The following is a 19,987-nucleotide window of genomic DNA, read 5'->3' as shown; positions in this document are numbered from 1 at the left end:
CCCAATATAGAATACAACATTTTCTCTACGTGGTCTAAGTTTCAGGAGAAGCTTCTGATGTATAGTTGAGAAAAACAAACAAAAGATGTGCATAGGACTGCTCTGCCAAAAGAGAGAAAAGACTCCAGTGGAATGGTGATTTGGAACACACTGCTGTCTGGAATACCACCAGTTATACTCACAGTTGTAGACTAGACAGTGGTTTAAATAGTGAACATGGTACATCTAAAAACCATGTACAAAGTTTAGGCCTTTTATAACTGCATGTCATTTCAAAACTGATTATTTTATAAATGCTTATTTGATTTCCTCGCAAAAGTGACATTTAACATTCTGCAACTGTTTCAGGCACAAATTCCTATTAAGGTGCCAGTTGTTTTAGTTAACAGCATTATCAAAAATGAATCATACCATATCATAAACCTTTTATTGGCATAAAAAATGAACCATTTATTTAAAAATAGGAATTTCTCAGATTTAGTTCCAAGCGACCACAAGTTGCTTTCCTGCCTCCCTTCCAGCAACTGCTCTGTGCTCCTGAAAGCTGCTTTTGAAATTTGGTAATTTGGGGAAATTATATATAACATGACACCGGTGTGTGTGAGTGAGATTCCCAAGCTAACAAAAATATCTCTCCTCTCACACGGGCAGAGTTGGGTGCAATCCTTGGGTTTTACAGTTCCAACACAAATCTTATGTGCATACTCAGTGCAAATTTTTAAAGAGAATCATAATTGTATCCCACAAAGACAAATCTATCACATATTTGTAGTATTTTGAAGAGCTTTTCTAACACCGCCACCCGTCCACTTTAACACTAACGCTAACCACCAGCTCAGCTGTGGAATCAGAGACCGGATTAGCAAATAAATAGATTTATGAACCAAGCGTTAGCAATCGCATTATAAGTGAAAGCTTATAAAAAGAAAAGCTTTATAAGCTTTTCAATTAGCCCGTTAGAAGAACTGTTTTGAGACAGCATATTTGAAAACGTAACGAAGCTCAATAAAATGGAATAAAACTTTGATGCCTGATTGGAGGAGGGGGAGAATACCACACAGACTAATAACTTAATTGTGGCATATTCCGCCCTGAGCCTGCTGTTGTGGGGAGGGCGGAATATAAATCGAATAAATAAAATCGAATAAATAAATAAACTTCTTACATTTTATAAAATAGTTGATATTAAATTCTCAGTCTTCAAGATAACAGATGAGTGATCCTTTTTTTTTGTTTTTTTTAAAGCAAGTAAATATTAGTACCACTCTGGGGTGACATTTAAATTTCTCATTTTTTTTTCTTTTTCCCTATTTTCTACCCTTCCTAGTGCTCATCCTTATGATTTTTAAAGAATGATGAACTAGCTCATTTACTAGGATATTTTGTGTTCTGTGGCTCTTTTTAGAAACACACAGTTGAGGAAATCTACCATTAACTCCTTAGCGTAGAACCAGAATTGGAAAAACAAAAACAAAAAAAGAACGTGCAGGATGAGAAAGTACAGAAGTTAGGTAGTAAAATCAAATTAACTGGAAACAACATCTTTTAAAGAACCAGGAACAGCTTGTAAATCTAGCCAGAGGCAGTATGGCTCAGACCACCAACTGGAAACATTAGAAAATAAATATCAACCACATTAAAGAGAGCAACTTATCCGCCAGTATGAAAGTGCATTGAAACAGCTTCTTATATTAATAGTGTGAGCTAAAACCGGTAAATAATAGAAATGACTTGTAGCAATGTGAAAAAGCCAACTGCAATTCCTATCTAAAAGTAAAAGCAATATGGTAACAATATCTGAGATCCAAGTATTCAGCTCGGTGTGTAACAACTCGTTTTCATCCACAACTTGATCGTTTTGTGTATACAGTTGGGGAAAAAACTTTCAAAACCTATTTATTTGCTTTTAAACGTGACAAAGCCAACACTGAAAGTAAGACTTGCATTTTTAACCTTAGACCAGGGATGGTCTGCTGGTGGCCCAGAGGCTAAATCTTGGCAGTCTGGTACCTTTCAGGCTGCTTTGCTTTCTAACCTGGGCAGAATGGCTCCCAAAATGATTTGCTTGGGAAGTGGACCCGACAGCATTTTTGTTCCGTCTTTCCTCTTTCAGTATTCAAGAGCTTCCTATTGAGCAAGGTTATTGAATCACTGGGTAGTTATGCTACTGAAGCCAAAATCGGCACTCAGGGCGCTGCTTCTGACTCAGCAGGCACCTTACCTCTTCGGCTGTGAAAGAAGAAAGCCCGGACATTTCTCCCACTGGGACAGCTGCTGCTTATATGCCTGCTGGCTTCTTAAGCCCAAGTAGCAGATCCCTTCCTGGGTATTTGTTGGCGACCATAATCAAAAGGGAGGCTTTTGGACTGGGCTGAAAATATTGGCTGTCATTGCCTTGAGGCACCATTTCTATATATTTTAATTCTGTGTGATTTAAAACAATATAGCACTGTAGAACTGCATAATAATACCTCCAGTTCTGTGGACGTAAGCTTTACAGACCTTTATGAGGTTTTTCTTTTGTATTCAGATGGATTATAACAGTTGATTGGAACAAGGACAGCTTTCTCAGCCACAGCCCAAGGCTCTGGAATGAGCCAGCAGAGGAGCTATATAAACTAATACTATTCCACAAACATTGCAAGGCACACCATTCCAGGCAAATTTTGCAATTTAAATTGGAGTTATTTGTGTCATCTGCTCCATTTTGGTTTGGGTTTGCTGGTTGTTTGTGTTTTAGCTGCTTCTAATTTCCCTGAATCTTAAAAAGTAAGCCAGCTTCTCCAGCCAATACTGAGCGCTTTCCAGCAATTACTCTGGATCCATTTGTTAGCACGCTGCCTTAAATATTGGAAGGTGGGGGATAGAAATGTTTTAAATAAACAGATTTTAAATAATTTAATTTGAAAAATAATGTATTTAAATGTTTTAAATAAACAGGAGCCTGAACATCACCCCCATTCTGCAATCACTCCATTGGCTACCTATCAGCTACTGTGTTCAGTTCAAGGTATTGGTTATCACATATAAAGCTCTTCACGGCGTTGGTATGGGACTGCCTCCCTCCCTATGTTCCTTCATGGCAACTTCGCTCATCTGGACAGGGTCTCCTGCAGGTGCCACCCTGCACATGGGCAAAATCAACAGCAGCCTGTACACAGGCTTTCTCTGTGGTGGCCCCTGCCCTGTGGAACGGCCTGCCCCCACTCTCCTCGCTTTCCACAAACAATGCAAAACTGAATTATTCAAAACAGCCTTTGTATTGTAGGGAGGGGGTTTCAGGTGCTTCACTAATGAATTAGGGACCATAGACTTTACCACTACGTTACCTTATGTATTATCTGTTGTTCTAAATATGTGCTCCTATGAGCTACCTGCGCTTCAAGTTGGCTAATGTCAGCCCTAGAATTGCTTATGTTCTGTTTCAGCATTTCTTCAACTCTGTATTGGATTCTTACTAATGCTTTGTCTTAGTAAAATTGTTTTTATTTACCCTATGGCATTGTTTATGGAAATGTCCTTGAAACTGACTGTACTAATCTCACACTGTGTAATCCGCCTTGAGTCTCAGTGAGAAAGGCGGACTATAAATGACATAAATAAATAAAAAAATAAAATATATACATGATTACTATACAAGTATCTTAACTAGGTGTTATTTTTTCAAATGCAAGTAGATGTACTATATCAAAAGCATCAAGAATGATAGGGTAACACTGACTCTGAACTTCAGTGCATAAAAAAGAGCATCAACACATGCTACTTCACAGACGAACATGTAATGTATGTGCATAGTTGCTGAGCATCACAGAGAAAAAAGCACAACTACACTTACTTTTGAAAACTCTTTCATGCACAATGCTAATCGAAACATTTTGGGTGATAATTAGGAAGGAAGTAGCAATCTTTTCCAGAATAAATGAAGTGTTCAATATTGTTGTCTACAGTAGGCTAACAGTTCCAATTTCTATGTCATTGAAAAAGATAATGAAAGACACACACACACACACACACACACACTATTACTTCATATCTCACACTCAGCATGAGAAGATTAGTGTGAATACATTCCATTCCATTAATACAAAAAGTCATGAAACATTCAAAAGTTAGTAAAGGCAGAATATGGACATAAAATGGGAGCATTTAGAACTCCTACACTGTAATCTCCAGATCCACATTAGACCTTTGAATTCCCAGATACAGATGATGACCTCTATTCTTTGTTCTTCTACAATCCTGTTATCAGAGGAGGAAGAGAGGCATTTCGTGGTACAAGCCAGATCAGCTGGAAGTGCCATGTCTCACACTGCATAAGGGAATTCAAAAGGTATCCATGGAGTTCTATAACGTAGCCTTGCAATCCAAGGTGCTGGAGTTGATGACCAGTTTTAGATAGAAGAACTGTCATTAAAAAAGTACATGCTGAGGGATGTTACTATTTTACATTTATGGTAGATGCAAGGATTACTATATTTTTTTATTTCATTTTGCAGGGGTACTTATTGGGAGTACTTATAAACTTGAGAGTACTTCACAACTTATAAATTACTTCCTAGTTCGTAAGTAGATGTCTAACAGTGAAATCCTAAACAGGGTTACTCCAGTCTAAGCCCATTGATTTCTGGGGTAACTCTGCTTAGGATTTCACAGTAAGTATTTTTAACTTCTGCAGTATTTCCCAAACCAAGAGTAATATTCAAAACCATCTTTTTAAAGAGTCAATACTAAAAGATCTTTCATTTCTCAAGGGAAACTAAGGCAAAATAAAGACCTGAAGAACATATACCCCTAACCTTCCTTCACAGAGGTGGCAGGGTGCCCCTTGAAGGAAGTGACTCCGATGCGTCTCCATAAATGCGAAGGTAAAGGAGAACACTGCCCATGTGTTCTGTATGACGTCCACTATTTCTAAACTGACCAGGGAAGAAAGCATGGCTGCTTCAAGCCTCTTCTCTATAGCAAATAATACTGCAATAACCAAGTTGTCATTTTTACAATATTTACTACCAAATAAAAATGTTAAGAGAGCCTAAATTGATTTAAAACAGGAAAGGCTTGAAAAGCAATAAACTGGTTTTATAACATGTAATTATTTAATATTAATACATAACATAAACTTCATTCACTCATAAAGTATGCACACTGATATTTTCAACTTAATTCACGAATACCTGCTACTTCCACCACAGAGTCACTTTTGCTTTTATGATCATTATTTAAAACTAATTACACCGAATCCTATTATCATTGAGGGTAGTGGTGAGTAGATGAAATGGCACACAAAATCCAGTTCTTTAAAACATAAGCAATACATGTATGATACGAAAACAAAATAACAAAAAATAATGATTCTAAATATGATGCTGAGTATTTCTGAGACTTATAAACTACATCGTCAAACTACATCTTACTGTATTCTAAAATCTATTATGTTTTTGAACTAATGTGTTATTATTATCCTTGGACAACTTACACCCCAGGAGGTGATCCCAGCAAGCACAATTTCAGAAATGAAAAGCTTACAATGAAAAGCTTACAAACAAGATGTATTTCATTGTTCTGCTACCTATATCAGTACCTGGTAATAATAATTTCCACATAATGCATTTCATCTGCCTAACCTAACTTTGCAATTTCTAATTGTTCCATTATTAATTTCCGAAGTTCCATTTAACTGAACACTGGAGCCAGTATAGCAACTGGTAGATGACCTGTCTGGGAGATGGAGAGAGGATTGTGACCTTGTTAATTCTCGTGGACCTCTCAGTGGCTTTTGATACTACTGGTCATGGTATCCTTTTGGGATACCTTTAGGGTTGGGACTGGGAAGCACTTCTTTTGTGGTGGTTCTGGTTCTACTTTGAAAGGAGGTTTCAGAGAGTGGTGTTGGGGACTGCTGCTCCACCCTTTGGCCATTGGCCTATGTAGTTCCACAAGGTTCTATCTTGTCCTCCATGTTCTTCAACAAGCTGCTAGGCGAGGCTATCCACAGATTTGGGCTGAGTTGCCACCAACATGTGGATGACACTCGGCTCTATCTTGTTAGCCGTTCCTAGGAAGGCTAACAAGCTAAAACATAATTCTGACAAAATGGAGCTGCTACTGGGATAGGGAAGGTGTGACCCAGGAACAGAGGTATCTCATGTACTGTATGCATTCCCCTAAAGGTGCAGGATTGTAGCTTGGGGTGCTGCTGGACCTAGGTCTCCTGTTGGATAAACAGGTGGCAGTGGTAGCCAGGGGTGCCTTTCACTAGCTCTAGCTGGTAATCCAGCTGTGGCCCTTCCTGGGTGGGAAAAAACTTGCCACTGTGGTGCATGCTTTGGTAACAGCTACATTAGATTACTGCAATGTACTGTACATGAGGCTGCCCTTAATGACTGTCTGGAAGCTACAGTTGGTACAGAATGCTGTGGCCATAATGCTGACTGGAGTGGTTACAGGTATCACATCTCTACTCTTGTTTCTTCTGCACTGGCTGCCAATTTCTTTCCAGGCCTAATTCAAGGAGCTGGAATTGATGTTTAAAGCTCTATATGGCTTGGGGCCAGCATACCTGAAGGACTGCCTACTCCAGCCACTCTGGTTATCTCTGGAGGCCCTGCTTTGGTGCCTTTGCCACATGAGGTTAGAAGGGTGACAAACTGAAATGGGGTCTTCTTGGTCATAGTGTTGAAACTTTGGAACTCTCTCTCCAGATAGATTCATCAGTCTCCCTCTATCATTGCCTTGGTTTGGTATACCTCCAGTAGACTCTTATTGGCAGATTTGCCAACCTCCAGGTGGTAGCTGGAGATCTCCTGGAATCACAAATTATCTCCAGATGACAGAGATCAGTTCCTTGGAGAAAAATGGCGCTTTGGTGGACTCTATGGCATCATACCTCGCTGAGGTTCCTCCCCTCTCCAAACCATGTCCTCTCCAAGCTCCACCTCCAAAACCTGCATGAAATTCCTAACCCGGAGCTGGTAACTCTACTTACTGGCCCTCCTCCCTGATTGTTTCCATAAGTTTTTATCTTACTGTTAAATATCTATATATACATTTTAAATACTGTTTTCATGTTCTGGTGATTGTCTTGGGGACCCTATTTGGGTGGAAAGACAGCATGAAGTTAACATATAAAGAAGCCATGGCATGAACTTCAGGCACATTCATTTTGACATAATATACCAAAATATTTTGATAGGAAATATTAACTAAGCTTTGTACCCACACTGAAGCTCACAAAGAGAAAAAACAGTAAAATAATTATTGGAAATTATAGGAGCCATAATTACATTTCTAAGAGCCATGGCGATGGGATGCCTGGGATTTGCCAAGACATGGTTTCCTGAAAAGTTCCAAAGGATTCTAAAATAAGATAATTAATGCAATGAATTACTAAATGGCTAATTAGTTATTGAGGGCCCAATGTCATTTCTGTGGTATGACAGAAGGCATCCTTCTGAACCTGGCACTACATAACCTTAGGAAGATGCTCTTGAACTAATAGACCTGTTTTTTCTTTAGAAGCATAAGCAATAGAAGGGAATAATGCTGAATGCATGTGTTAAAATGAACATCCACTCATGCATACTAAAATTAAGAAACAGAAGTAAGCCATGCATTGGAATGAACCAAATGCTCAAGTTCCTGAGAGAATGGAAAAAATATATCTCATGAATGTGACCTATCTGGCCCCTTTGTACTTGATGTAGTACATTTAATGTTTATGCACCATACTCCATCCAATATTTTGTATTTCTGCTGGGCATCAAACCTTCAGGTAAATGGATTCAAGCCCTCCTATAAAAGATTAATACCTGTTTTCGCAGAGTCTTAATCAATATTAAAGGCAGTCTTTCCACTGGAAGTCACACTAATAAAAGCACATAATTGTCCACAAGCACAAATGCTTCATTGAGCCTGAACAGTTTCCAAGCCTTTTCATGCCCCTTGGTCTATTTTAATCATGACTTAGGAAATTGTAGTTAATCGGCAAACACTTTTGATCGAGTTTCACCTTCTAAACTATTAGCATGTTAATTAAATGATTTAACGTGCTGAAATATTGGCCTACCATTAATTATTTCTTCAATACTTTCCTCCCAATGTAATAAAATTAAGAGATAATTAAACACAATGTCATGTTTCTAACTGTTTAATTATAGCAGAATCCTGCGAAAAGAGACAATACAATATTAGCAAACTACTTAGAATTCTGTTTTCTTCCCCTCTCTGCTTCAGCATTACAAAACACTAGTATAAATTGTCTAACACACTAATGGTGAAATCCTAAGCAGACTTAATTTAATTTAATTTAATTTATTATATTTATATTCCGCCCTCCCCGCTTTCGCAGGCTCAGGGACTTACTCCAGTCTAAGCCTACTGAAATCAATGGGCTTAGATTGGAGTAATTCTTCTTAGGATTTCACTGTAAATATTGTATAACCAATTCACAATACCAATCAAGAACCTCAGAAAATAAAATCACTTAATAGGAGACAAAGATATTTCTTCTAATACAGGCTTATATACAATGTTTTAAACTAGATTTGTGTAGTGTGTATCAGCCTGACAGAATCAATGCTTTAAACCTTCCTCCAGTCCTCATACTCTGCTTGCCTCTCTTGATGCTACTGGCTGATATGCTGTGATGTCAGAGAAGGTCCAACTTACTCTTGCAACAAGTTAACTGCCTAGTCCTATATAGACATGGGCATGAACAGCATTACGAACAGAAAAAACCCACGAACAGTCCAATCTGCTGTTCGCGAACAAGCTGTTCATGAGGCCCCATCCTAAACGAACAGGTGGTCGCTGCAACCCTCGTTTGTTGCCTTCAGCAGCCGTTCGTCAAGCCAGACAGTCTGGCACCTGCATTCAATCCTCTTGGCAACCAGGGGCAGGGACTGAACTCTGAACTCCTTCTGGCTTTCCTTCTGGCTTTAACCCTTCAAAGTACTTCCAGCAGAGAGTCCCATTTTTGCCACTGTGAAGAGAAAATGACAGCCAACGGGGAGACCCGTGGATCATGCTTTTCCCTGGGTGCCATCTCTCTGAAACTTGGGGGGTCTTCAGAGGACAGTGAGGACTATGTCCCCTACAAATTTGGTGGGTATTGGACATTGGGAAGGTCAGTTTGTAACCCCTCAAAATAGCTGCCAGCAGACACTGCTGTTTTCGCCAGGACAGGGCCCTTTAAACTATCAGCTGGCAGGTGGCAGGGTGGAATCTCCCACAAACAATGAACAGGGTGTTCAGTTTTTTCCCCCTGTTCATGCCCATGTCTAGTTCTATGCTAGCAATACTAATCAAATCTAAGCACTTAATATTAAAGTCACACAAATGTAGACATCTCAACCATAGTATTTGCCAAAGGAGACTGTTTACACATTCACATGGAAATCATTGAGAGGTGTTACTTATTTGTTCCCTGACCAGTCAACTGACCTCTTTCAATAACTGACAGTGCTATCCTAAGCAGAATTACACCTTTCTAAATCCACTGGTCAATGGGCTTAAAGTAATGACAGGTTCATGTACTAGCAGGAAAACAGATGTTCACAAATGGTAAAAAAAATACATGGTTTTTCCTACACAGCGAAGATTTATATATACAAAGCCTTTGGGGGTTTGTATATATAAATGTGGGAAGAAAGGGAATACGGAGGAAAAGAGAGGAAAACAAGGAGAGGCTTAAAACATAAGGTAGACGAGGAGGTAGATAGGAAATTGGAAGCATTTGGTACCAAAACCAAGCAGATGGGCAGACAGGAGCAGAGCTTCTTGGAGGATGCCAGGCAGGCAGGACACTGTAGAGGAAGCTGACATCGATGGACAAAATGGAAGCAGATTTATAAGCAGAGTTCAGCTTTTAACACTAGCAAGTGGATCTCATACACAATATGACTGAAAAGCTGAAATAGCCTACCCGAAACCGCAGGGCGCAATGAGGTCTCGAAACAAGAATGAGAGCACACGCCTGGAGCCACAGACACCAGGAACTAGAATCTAACGAGGATACCATTTTTCTTAAAGCATGAAATTTCACAAGGATCTTGTCCTCCATGCTTAGCAGGGTTGCCAAGTTCTGGGTGATGGCTGGAGATCCCTCATTCCCCTGAAGAAAATGGCTGCTTGGAAAGTGGACTCTATGCCATTATATCCCAACGCCTCATTTGTAAGCTATCCATCTGAGTGATGTATGCAGGGCTTTTTTTCAGTGGGAATGCGGTGGAACGGAGTTCCGGCACCTCTTGAAAATGGTCACATGGCTGGAGGGCAATCTAAACGCCACTCTGTCTGGAGATCAGGGGGCGGGGCCGCCGGCCATGTGACCATTTTCGCCGAGGGCAATTTAAACTTAAAAAACTCCCCCCTTGTTCCAGCTGACCCAGTGACATCATTATGCAGTCTTGAGTTCCACCACTGAGTTCCGCCACCTCTTTTCCCAGAAAAAAAGCCCTGGATGTATGTACACCAGGACTTTACAAAAGGAAACTGCTTCATCAACTGCTACATCCAGTTTGGTGTAGTGGTTAAGAGCGTGGGACTCTAATCTGGAGAGCTGGGTTTAATTCCCCTCTCCTTCACTTGAAGCCAGCTGGGTGACCTTGGGTCAGTCACAGCTTCTAGCTCTCTCAGCCCCACCCACTTCATAGGGTCATTATTGTTGTGGGAATAATAATGGCATACTTTGTAAACCGCTCTGAGAGGGCGTTAAGTTGTCCTGAAGGGCGGTATATAAACTGAATGTTATTGTTATTAATGTTATTGTGTTTGTGTCACAGTAGTTCCAATTGTCGGTCAGGGCTCAAGTGACAGAACGTTTCTCCATAAAAAGCACTTCCATATGCACAGAAAATTAGTGTGACACAGATAAGACCCTTCCCTCTGGCATTTAATTTTCCAGGGAACTGGATTTTTTAAAGTTAATTTGTGAAGTGGTACAGCCCAGACACAGGATTGCCACCTGCAAGAACTAAGCTCATGTGGAGCTGGCATTTCAGTACCAAAACTAAACACTGCAACGGAGTGCAGGTTGAAATCTAAGGCAGAACTGAATACTGCTAGTTGCAATAAAAAAATACCAAAAAGGATTTCATGACTGTTTCAAATACACAGGAGGCTAACAAAAGAAGGAATAGAGGAAATCTTATTACGGTCCCGAAAAGAGAAAATATATTTATCTCTACAACTCAGACTATTGCCATTTAAAGGGAGCATTGAGGGCCACTTGTTCAGGGAAAGTGGCAGTTTCACTTCCTCACTGAATTACAAGAACGAGAAGCAGTTATTTAGGAAGGCTGAGAATCCCTGCTGGAAAGTATTGACCAGCCTTCTCACAGTTTGTCTTTTTAATCAGCTGCAACAGAGTTTCGTATTATCTGTATTGACAAACACTAGCTGCAGCAAGAACACCGAATAACTATCCACATATGAAGTGAGGGGGAAAAAACTTTATAAAAACATCCATCTAGAAAGCCATGTCAAAAATGAACATAATGCCAGATAACAAAAAAAAAAATGCAAGAAGACTCCAGTTAGGGTTGCCAAGTCCTCTTACCCTCCTGGCAGAAGGGTAGTGGGGTAGCGGAGGATGGAAGCGGGGGATCTCACACCCCCACCGGGGGACTGGCAGCCTTCATCCAGTATTCCATGGGTCTACACATCATTAATTTAACCAACACTGCAGAAAGTCCTGCTGCTTACGCAAAGTGAGGTGGCTTCCCAGGGGTTCATTCAAGAAGAGTCCATCCAGTTCCCCCCCATCCAGAACTGGCAATGACAATAACTGCTATCATTCTCAGATGTCAGAAAAGAGGAAACGTCTCTCTGTGAACATTACAGAGAGAGGAAGAAAAGACAGCTACTTGTATTTCTTCCCATTTTGCACTGATTAGGATACTAGTTGCCAGCAAACATGAATAGTGAATAGGTGCTGCAGTGAGTAGGCACTCCAGTTATGCTGACCATGGCTCCTTGCATACCAGACTTTATACAACCAAAGCCTAGGGTTACGCAAACATTTTCTATAGAAGTTACTACACAGATGGGATTCCTCTAATCTGTGTGAGCTGAACCAGAGCCCTCATGTGTCCAGTATATTAATGTGGTAGTCTTAGGCTCTTTTCTATTATCAGTGAGTCTACTCTTAAAGAGACATAAACATGTGTATCTTTCATGGAAGAATGAAAGTTCATCGAAATACAAAGTACAGGCTATGCTGTAATAATCACCATACAGGAAACAGTAAGACCTAGCACCAGAGATTTAGCCCTTATACAGATAAAAATTAACCCGATTGCGAGCTCTTGACTCCCTTAACAAAAATGGTGTGTTGCTGGTTCTTCATCTCATCAATTTATTCATTTACTTCATTTATAACCCACCTTTCTCCCCAGTGGGAACCCAAAGCTGCCAAGTGAAACCTTTAAAGAAAATGCAGCATTTTCTTTAATGGTTGTATTTATTGCAGAGTGGGTTTTTAACACTGAAGCTTATTTTTCAGCCTTAGGGAGTGATCCAAAGCAACTTTTGATTTGCTGGGTTTTTTTTAAAGTGCATCTGCATGGCAAGAAATACTAATAGGCAGGGCTTTTTTCTGGGAAAAGAGGTGGTGGAACTCAGTGGGTTTCCCTCAGAGAAAATGGTCACATGGCTAGTGGTCCCGCCCCCTGATCTCCAGACAGAGGGGAGTTGAGATTGCCCTCCACGCCATGGCACGGAGGGCAATCTCAACTCCCCTCTGTCTGGAGATCAGGGGGTGGGGCCACCAGCCATGTGACCATTTTCAAGAGGTTCCGGAACTCTGTTCCACCGCGTTCCAGCTGAAAAAAAGCCCTGCTAATAGGATGCTGCTTTAATATTTTACTAACACATCATCTTCTTCTTTGCAATGAGCTTAGATAGCCAAGTTCTGGAACTTTTTAGAAAACCTATCACTCATTAGAGCTGCCAACACCAGATTGGGAAATTTCTGGAGATCTAAAGTTGGAACTTGGGGAGGATGGGTTTGGAGAGGTGAAGGACCTCCACAGGGCATAATGCCATAGAGTTCACTCTCCAAAGCAGCCATTTTCTTCTGGGGAATTGATCTCTATCCGCTGGAGATCAGGTGTGATTCTGGGAGATCTGCATTCCCCACCTAGAGGTTGGCAACCCTATCCCTCATTAGGAAAGCTACGTATAGCCATCAGTTTTCTTTAATTCCCTCCAAGCACGGCAGCAATGACACTATTCCCTTTACCCTAATCCTGCATAACTTGCATATTGTTAATACTGGCACAGTACATGTAAAACAAACAAAAAAAGAACTTCTCCATTCTGATTTCTAGTGTAAATATCCATTTTCTAATCCTACAGCTTTAGCAACAAACCTTGGATAAAGGAGTTGCAAATATCCTCTCAATTAACTGAATGTTTGGGAATATGTTGGTGATTCTCTAGAATTGCAGGGCTTTGCGAACAGAATGTTCTAAGTTTGATCAGGCAGTAGGTGATGCCAAAGGCCTGAGACTCTGAGAGGTTTCGCGATTTAAAGTAGACAAAACTGATGGTGATAGACCGAGTGGTCCGATTCAGCGTAAGACGCTTCATGTATTCCTATAACCACTTCCAAAGGAAACATAATTTGGCATAACTCACTTCAACTACAAGAATGCCATATGCCAACTATCTGAGAAGGATGACTGCTTACTGCTGCATCATGTAACCGTAACGTGTTGTTCTGCAATACTGGTGCACTATATATGTTATTAAAAGAAGAGAAATTGTACAAACATATCCTGCGCTGATCCCCACACATATTTATGGCATGTAATTAGGTTGCCAGGGTCCAGACCGGAGGAGGGGGGAGAGCAGGAGCCTGGGGGCAATGGGTACTTACTTCCTGCACACAAGAATTCCCATGCTCCTCTGTTGTGCTGGAAAATGATGTCATTTTCCAGTGCAATGGGGAAACTGTGGGTTGCGCTGAAACCCAATTCATTAAATATCGCCACTTGGAAGTGATTTTTAATTATGTTTCAGCGCAGCCCACAGCTCCTCTTACACACCTGAACATGACATAATTTCCCAGCATGACGGGGGAGCACGGGGTGCGTGCCCCTCTCACCCACAGTTGCCTTTCCTCCCCACTGGCCTACATGTAACATACTTGGACTGATACTACAAAACTGATGCATGCACAGACATGCTGCCAGTATTAAACAAAATGGAAACTGTTCATGGGAGATCCTTGCACGCGTCATAGCTCCTATGTATATATAGGGTATGAAATTCCTAGAAGAGTGAAACGATGAATGCAGTATTTTGCTTTCACCAGAATCAGCGATCCACCATTTCTGGCTCAAATTCATTCTGTTGTAATATGTAATTTTAAAAATTTTGAAGAACAGACTTAATGCATTCTGAAATATTAACCATTATTGAAAAATGTTCATTATTTAAAATACTCTACCAAGTGCAATCCAATTAAGCTGCTTTAGTTTGATATATCAATTAGAAAATTATTTTAATATAAATACACTCTAAATAGCTAATGTGTTGATTAATTATACTCGGCCGTTACAATGGATGAATTTAGCTCTGCACTAAGAGGCATCTAAATTTAATGTAAATTTGTTTACATTAAAAAAAAACCTTTACCTGAATATAAGTGAATTCTGAAATAACTTCTTAGAGGTCCACACAAAAAATTTAAAGTAACAGTGCAATCCTAAGCAGAGTTATTCAAGTCTTAGACGAATAACTCTGCTTAGGATTGCACTGTGTTGCTTTGTAGTATAAAACTGTTATTTATTGACTTTGTTTCTATACTGTTACCAAATTAGAAAATTTGAAAAATCCAGGAGCCTTACATGTTTACAATGCTGCTTTATGGAAACATTGATTTTGCTGAAAAGCTTCTCCGATAGTAATGTGATCGTGCTATTGCTAATTCTTATCTCTCTGCTGAAGATGAGCAATTGTTTCTGATAACAGCACTCATTATAAATGTGAGTGAGAAATCGCTTAGGTCCACATCTCTGAAGTACAATGAACACGTATAATACATGTATTAGAGAAAAACACTTGTGAGGGAAATGATGCTAGCCATGTGAGCTTTGGGATGACTTGACAGTTCCAATAACGGCTACACTGGGTTAAAAGTTCCACAGCTTAAAATCTTCCTGAGAGAACAAGAGGGCAGCAAAAAATGAATTGCTATATATGCTACATAGTCAGGCTTCTTATATATGTTGCGCACAACTGTAGGCTTACAAGGTCCTAAAGGATTACCTGCTTTCCAGTGGCACATTACTGCCAAGGACCCAGCTGTCCTGCAGCTGGACCGACTCGGGTGTGGTTTGCAGCTCGGCGGGCAAAGCAGCCGGCGGGGCCGGACTCTGGTTCCTCCTATTTGTCAGTGAGTTTCTGTTAAGGGAGGTGATTGATGGGTGATGCTGTGCTGAATGCTGCTTGTGAGAAGGTGGCAAATGTTGCAGGGTCGACTGGCCTTGATTATTTGGAGGTTGCTCTGAGAAGAAAGAAAATTAAAGTTTGTTATACATCATCCTCACCTTTGCTAGAGCTAAGCAGAAACTGAAATGAAATCCCATCATCTATTATATTTGCATATTATTCTACTAGCTGGCTTCAATGACATTCTTAAAGAGTGAGTTTACCCTTGATAGGCAAAGATCTAATTAATATACAACAGATGGTACAACTGCTTTTTGGTTTTAATTTGTTTCATTTTTTTTTAAAAAAAAACTGGTTTTATTAACACCTACAGAAAATAGTATCTGACAGATCCTCTAGCATCCCTTTAGAGCTCAAGCTTTTTTAAACAAGCCAACCCTGAAATTAGATGGGTAATTTCAGTAGAATACAAAGGTTTTCGGAATGCATATAATCCCTGTAATTATTTAATGGAGGTTTTTTTTAGAGGTTTATTTAACTGCAATAAATTATTGCAAGCTAGCTGCTAAACAGCAGTAGACTACTCTAGTTTAGTGCATTTCAAATAAGGCAGATCTGCACTATGATCTGTTAATAGATGCTAAGTATTCTTTAGCAGAAGGTCACTCTGCAAAGCAGATGTTGCTTCATGGATATTTAACAGACTGAATCACATCTGATTACGACGTCAGAAGACTCATATACTTAATGACCGTTACATCCATTAGAACACACACAGAACAGATTTTCCAATTTCACACTATGTGGTATAACTATGTTTTAGAGCAAGTTACAGGTGATCAGACAATCTTGCCACCATAGCAATGGTATAAATAAGTCCCAACAAAAAGAGTGTCTATTATTTTAAAGATCAGCAACTGATATTACCATCTATAATACGTTTTACACCTTTTGTAGCTAATAAAGTCTGTATGTAAACCAAAGAAAACCATGGACATTACCGGTCCTGGCCCCTGAGCATATGTTTCCACAATGTAAGTACTTGGGTTTATGTAAATTTCTTCCTGTTGACCTCAGTAGCATTACAGAACTTGGCTTGTACTGAATTGCTTCAGGGCCAAGCTACAACGGCAAGTGAACAGACTCATGTGTATTCCTCCCTGTTCACTTGCACAAGTGAACACGGAGGAATACACATGAGTCTGTTCACTTGCCGTTCAAGTGTCATTCGTCACTTGTAGCTTGGCTCTCAGGTGACGAATGATACTTGAACGGCAAGTGTATTCCTCCCTGTTCACTTGGCCTCCACTTGCTCTCCACTCGATCCACTTGCCGTTCAAGTGTCATTCGTCACTTGTAGCTTGGATCTCAGCTTCACAGAACGGGTTATATATTTTAGCATTTGCAGGGTTAAAACAAGCCACAAAGGTTACTCAGACTTTGGCACAGAAAAATCGGAACAAAATCATATGGTGAATGCTTTATCATTCAGGGAGCATGCAATTAATCAGCTTTGTCTTTACCGACACCAGTGGGTGTCAGTGCATATGATTAAAATCACTGTAGAAAGCTTTAAAGCATATTCACAGCTAGCTACAGGATAATTTAACAGGCTAAAGCCCACAAAGGCTTTTTTTCAAGTCTACTTAAAACTTTATCTGATTTAGATTAGAACTTAATTATCAACTGGTAGAGAATTAACTTTAGTTATTATGTAAAAATACATATAAAAATGATTACTTGCTCAACAGGAAACCTTATCTTTAAACTTTCTCTTTACTCAGGATACTAAAATCAACTCCTATTTGAGGAACATAATCATTTTTTCCCCAGTGTACTCCTAATACTATCCTTGTCTAACCTTACCTCCATGATATGTGTAACATGCATATCCTCTGATGCTTCATCTTTTCAGCTCTATCTCCTATTTCAATATCCAAAGCATGTTAAATAGTACTATTCCATATCTTTTTTTCTTTTTTTCTTAAATAATCAGCCCAGAGACAAAGGGGTGGGGGGACTCTGTGATCAGTGACTCTTGAAGCATGGGACCTCATCACACAAAGAAACAGAGAAAATTTCCTATTTTAATTGGGGGGGGGAACCCTCCTGCAGTCCCCAATTCCCCTACAAGAACTCTGACAAAGCTATTTATAACAGTGATCCTCAACACCTAAAGGCACCATGGTGTCTGTCAGTTCCCTGTAATCCACTCACTTCTTGGGCCTTCGGGAAAAAAACAGAGGAGGGTCTTGAAAAAAAAAAACAGAAAAAAGGGGAAACTTTAGATACTTTCTTACTAGTTGACTGAACAGCAAAATATGGAGTTTATTCCAGGCAGGCATGGCTACCATGCCCCTCAGGTTAACGATAAAGTATTTGGGCTTGGCAACTTTCCCTTGCGGCTCTACAGATAGCAAAACTTCTCCTTTATTTTGAAATGGAAATCAAACAGCAAAGCAAGAACTGGTTCTGCACCTAATGGGCCTGCCAAAATGGCAGACATTTTGCGATTATCCCCTAGTAGCCATTTTGTTTTGCTTCCTAGTATGGTTTCTTAAAATTCCAAAAGTGCTCAAAGGCTGAAAAAGGTTGGAGATCCTGGATAGAAGTAGCTTTGATAGGTCCTTTCTGAGTTTTCTGATCCTCTTCCAATGAGGATGCAAATCCCTTTAATCACAGTGAGGCAATAAGCAAGGTGGCAGTTATTTTATGTGCTTTTTTCTAGCGGTTTCCTTAGCCACCTTCCTCCTGTTCCTACTATACAGTAAAAATCAGAGACACTGCAAGAGTGGGTGAAATAATCACTAGACAAAAGCAACAAGAGGAGCAGCAAGTCTTTTGATGCAGTTAAAAGCACAGGTTGATTGCTGGATGAGGACTCAGCAACCTTAGCGGGAAAAGGCCAACTGCTCTTTTTTAACAGATGGATTTCTGAGCCTTTAACAGCTGTATGAGAGGCAGCTTTCTCCATCACCGAACATGGGAAAAGCTGCATTTCTCAAATTTGTCCTTGCTATGTAGTTAATACTGCCAGAAGTCCATTTTAAGAATGGGGTGAAATAAGAATACGGAAAGGCCACGTTCCATTTAACACTGCATCCCATTTCCAGTGGTGGCCATCCAGATGCTTTAGAAGTTCACAAGCAGGGCATCAAGATAATGGTCACATCAGTCCCTACAGACAGACACATCTGTCCCCCACAGCTATAGCTTAAAATAGATGTTGTTAGGCCTGTACTTCATGAATTTGTCTAAATCCCCTTTTAGAGCTATCTAAACTAATTGTCATCACCACTTTTTGTATGAGTGAGCTTCAACAATTAATTACATACTGAGCAAAAAATTTGTAATTTTTCTTATCTTTGTCATAAGCCAAATGCAAAGCTTTTCAAGATAAAAAAAATAAACACAGCATTCTTCACGCCATGCATAATTAAGTTACAAAGTGAGGAAGAAATTATCTGCATTCATTATCTATACACCATTCATAACTTTATAAACCTCAGTTCTATATATTGTCCTTTCATTGCCTTTCTCACATGAAATATTCCTTTAGCCTTTCCATGTATAGAAGATGCCCCATTAACGGCACCTTTGATTGGAATATGAGAGAAAGAACTCAGTGTTGAAGTTCCCTTTATTTGTTATGGAAAATGAACAATGAGAATAAAACTCAATTCATATTGAGTATTTGATTAGATTCTTATATTAAAGGAATTGTATTGTCGAAGGCTTTCACGGCCGGAGAACGATGGTTGTTGTGGGTTTTCCGGGCTGTATTGCCGTGGTCTTGGCATTGTAGTTCCTGACGTGACACTGTGACACTGAGAGATCTCTGTCTTTTGGTGCTACACCTCTGAAGATGCCAGCCACAGCTACTGGCGAAACGTCAGGAACTACAATGCCAAGACCACGGCAATACAGCCCGGAAAACCCACAACAACCATTATAGGAATTGATTGGAATTTTGACCCAGTACAACCAGATAGGGTTGTTTTTTTTTAGGTAACTCAGGCCATATTTTTACCACAACTGTGTCTGTGCTGTTCCGCTTCAGACCCCAAGTGTGTGTGTGTGACTCTCTCTCTCTCACACACACACACACACACACACACACACCTTGATTTGAGGCCTTTTCCTTGACATGTCATATTTCTGTGCATAGGAGTCTTGTTTCTTGTATTTAAATTGTTTTATCTTCATATTCTTTTCTATAGGGAAAGATTCCATCATATGAAGTCCCCTGTACTCTAAAAAGGCTGGGCCCAGACCTCATGAAAACTATATATGTGTATATGTGGCTGAATTTAAAGGGAGACCTATTCAAACATTAAGAGAGCGCAAGGATTTAGGCTTTCCCCCCCCCATGGGGCAGAAAAAGAAGGCAATGACAGTAAGACATCAGGTGGAGCAAACAGGAGCAGCAAAAGGACTTGCTTGACTTCCAGCCATACAAGCTAAGAGGACAGAAATATCGAGGCATGGTTTCATCCGGGCGCCAAGATTCTGGAAAGGCCTTAGGCTTTCCTGACCAAACAAGTTGTAAATTACATTAACTGGGATGTTTTTCGTCCCTTTAAGCTAGTCT

At 40.0% G+C, this 19,987-nt stretch overlaps 1 protein-coding gene across 1 annotated transcript in view; it reads right to left on the bottom strand.

Annotated features, from left to right (window-relative positions):
- Window positions 1-15,456, bottom strand: part of LOC129336562 (teneurin-3) — a 208,115-nt gene extending 192,659 nt beyond the window's left edge. The window contains exon 1 of the mRNA XM_054989724.1: window positions 15,274-15,456. The gene's annotated coding sequence lies outside the window, so the exon portion shown is untranslated. The remainder of the gene's footprint in view (window positions 1-15,273) is intronic.
- Between the last annotated feature and the right edge of the window lie 4,531 nt (window positions 15,457-19,987).

The sequence above is a fragment of the Eublepharis macularius genome, chromosome 10 (genome assembly GCF_028583425.1).
Source record: "Eublepharis macularius isolate TG4126 chromosome 10, MPM_Emac_v1.0, whole genome shotgun sequence".
Classification (NCBI taxonomy): Eukaryota; Metazoa; Chordata; class Lepidosauria; order Squamata; family Eublepharidae; genus Eublepharis; species Eublepharis macularius.
The sequence above is the reverse complement of the archived record's forward strand: the minus strand, read 5'-3'. Positions and strand labels throughout refer to the sequence as shown.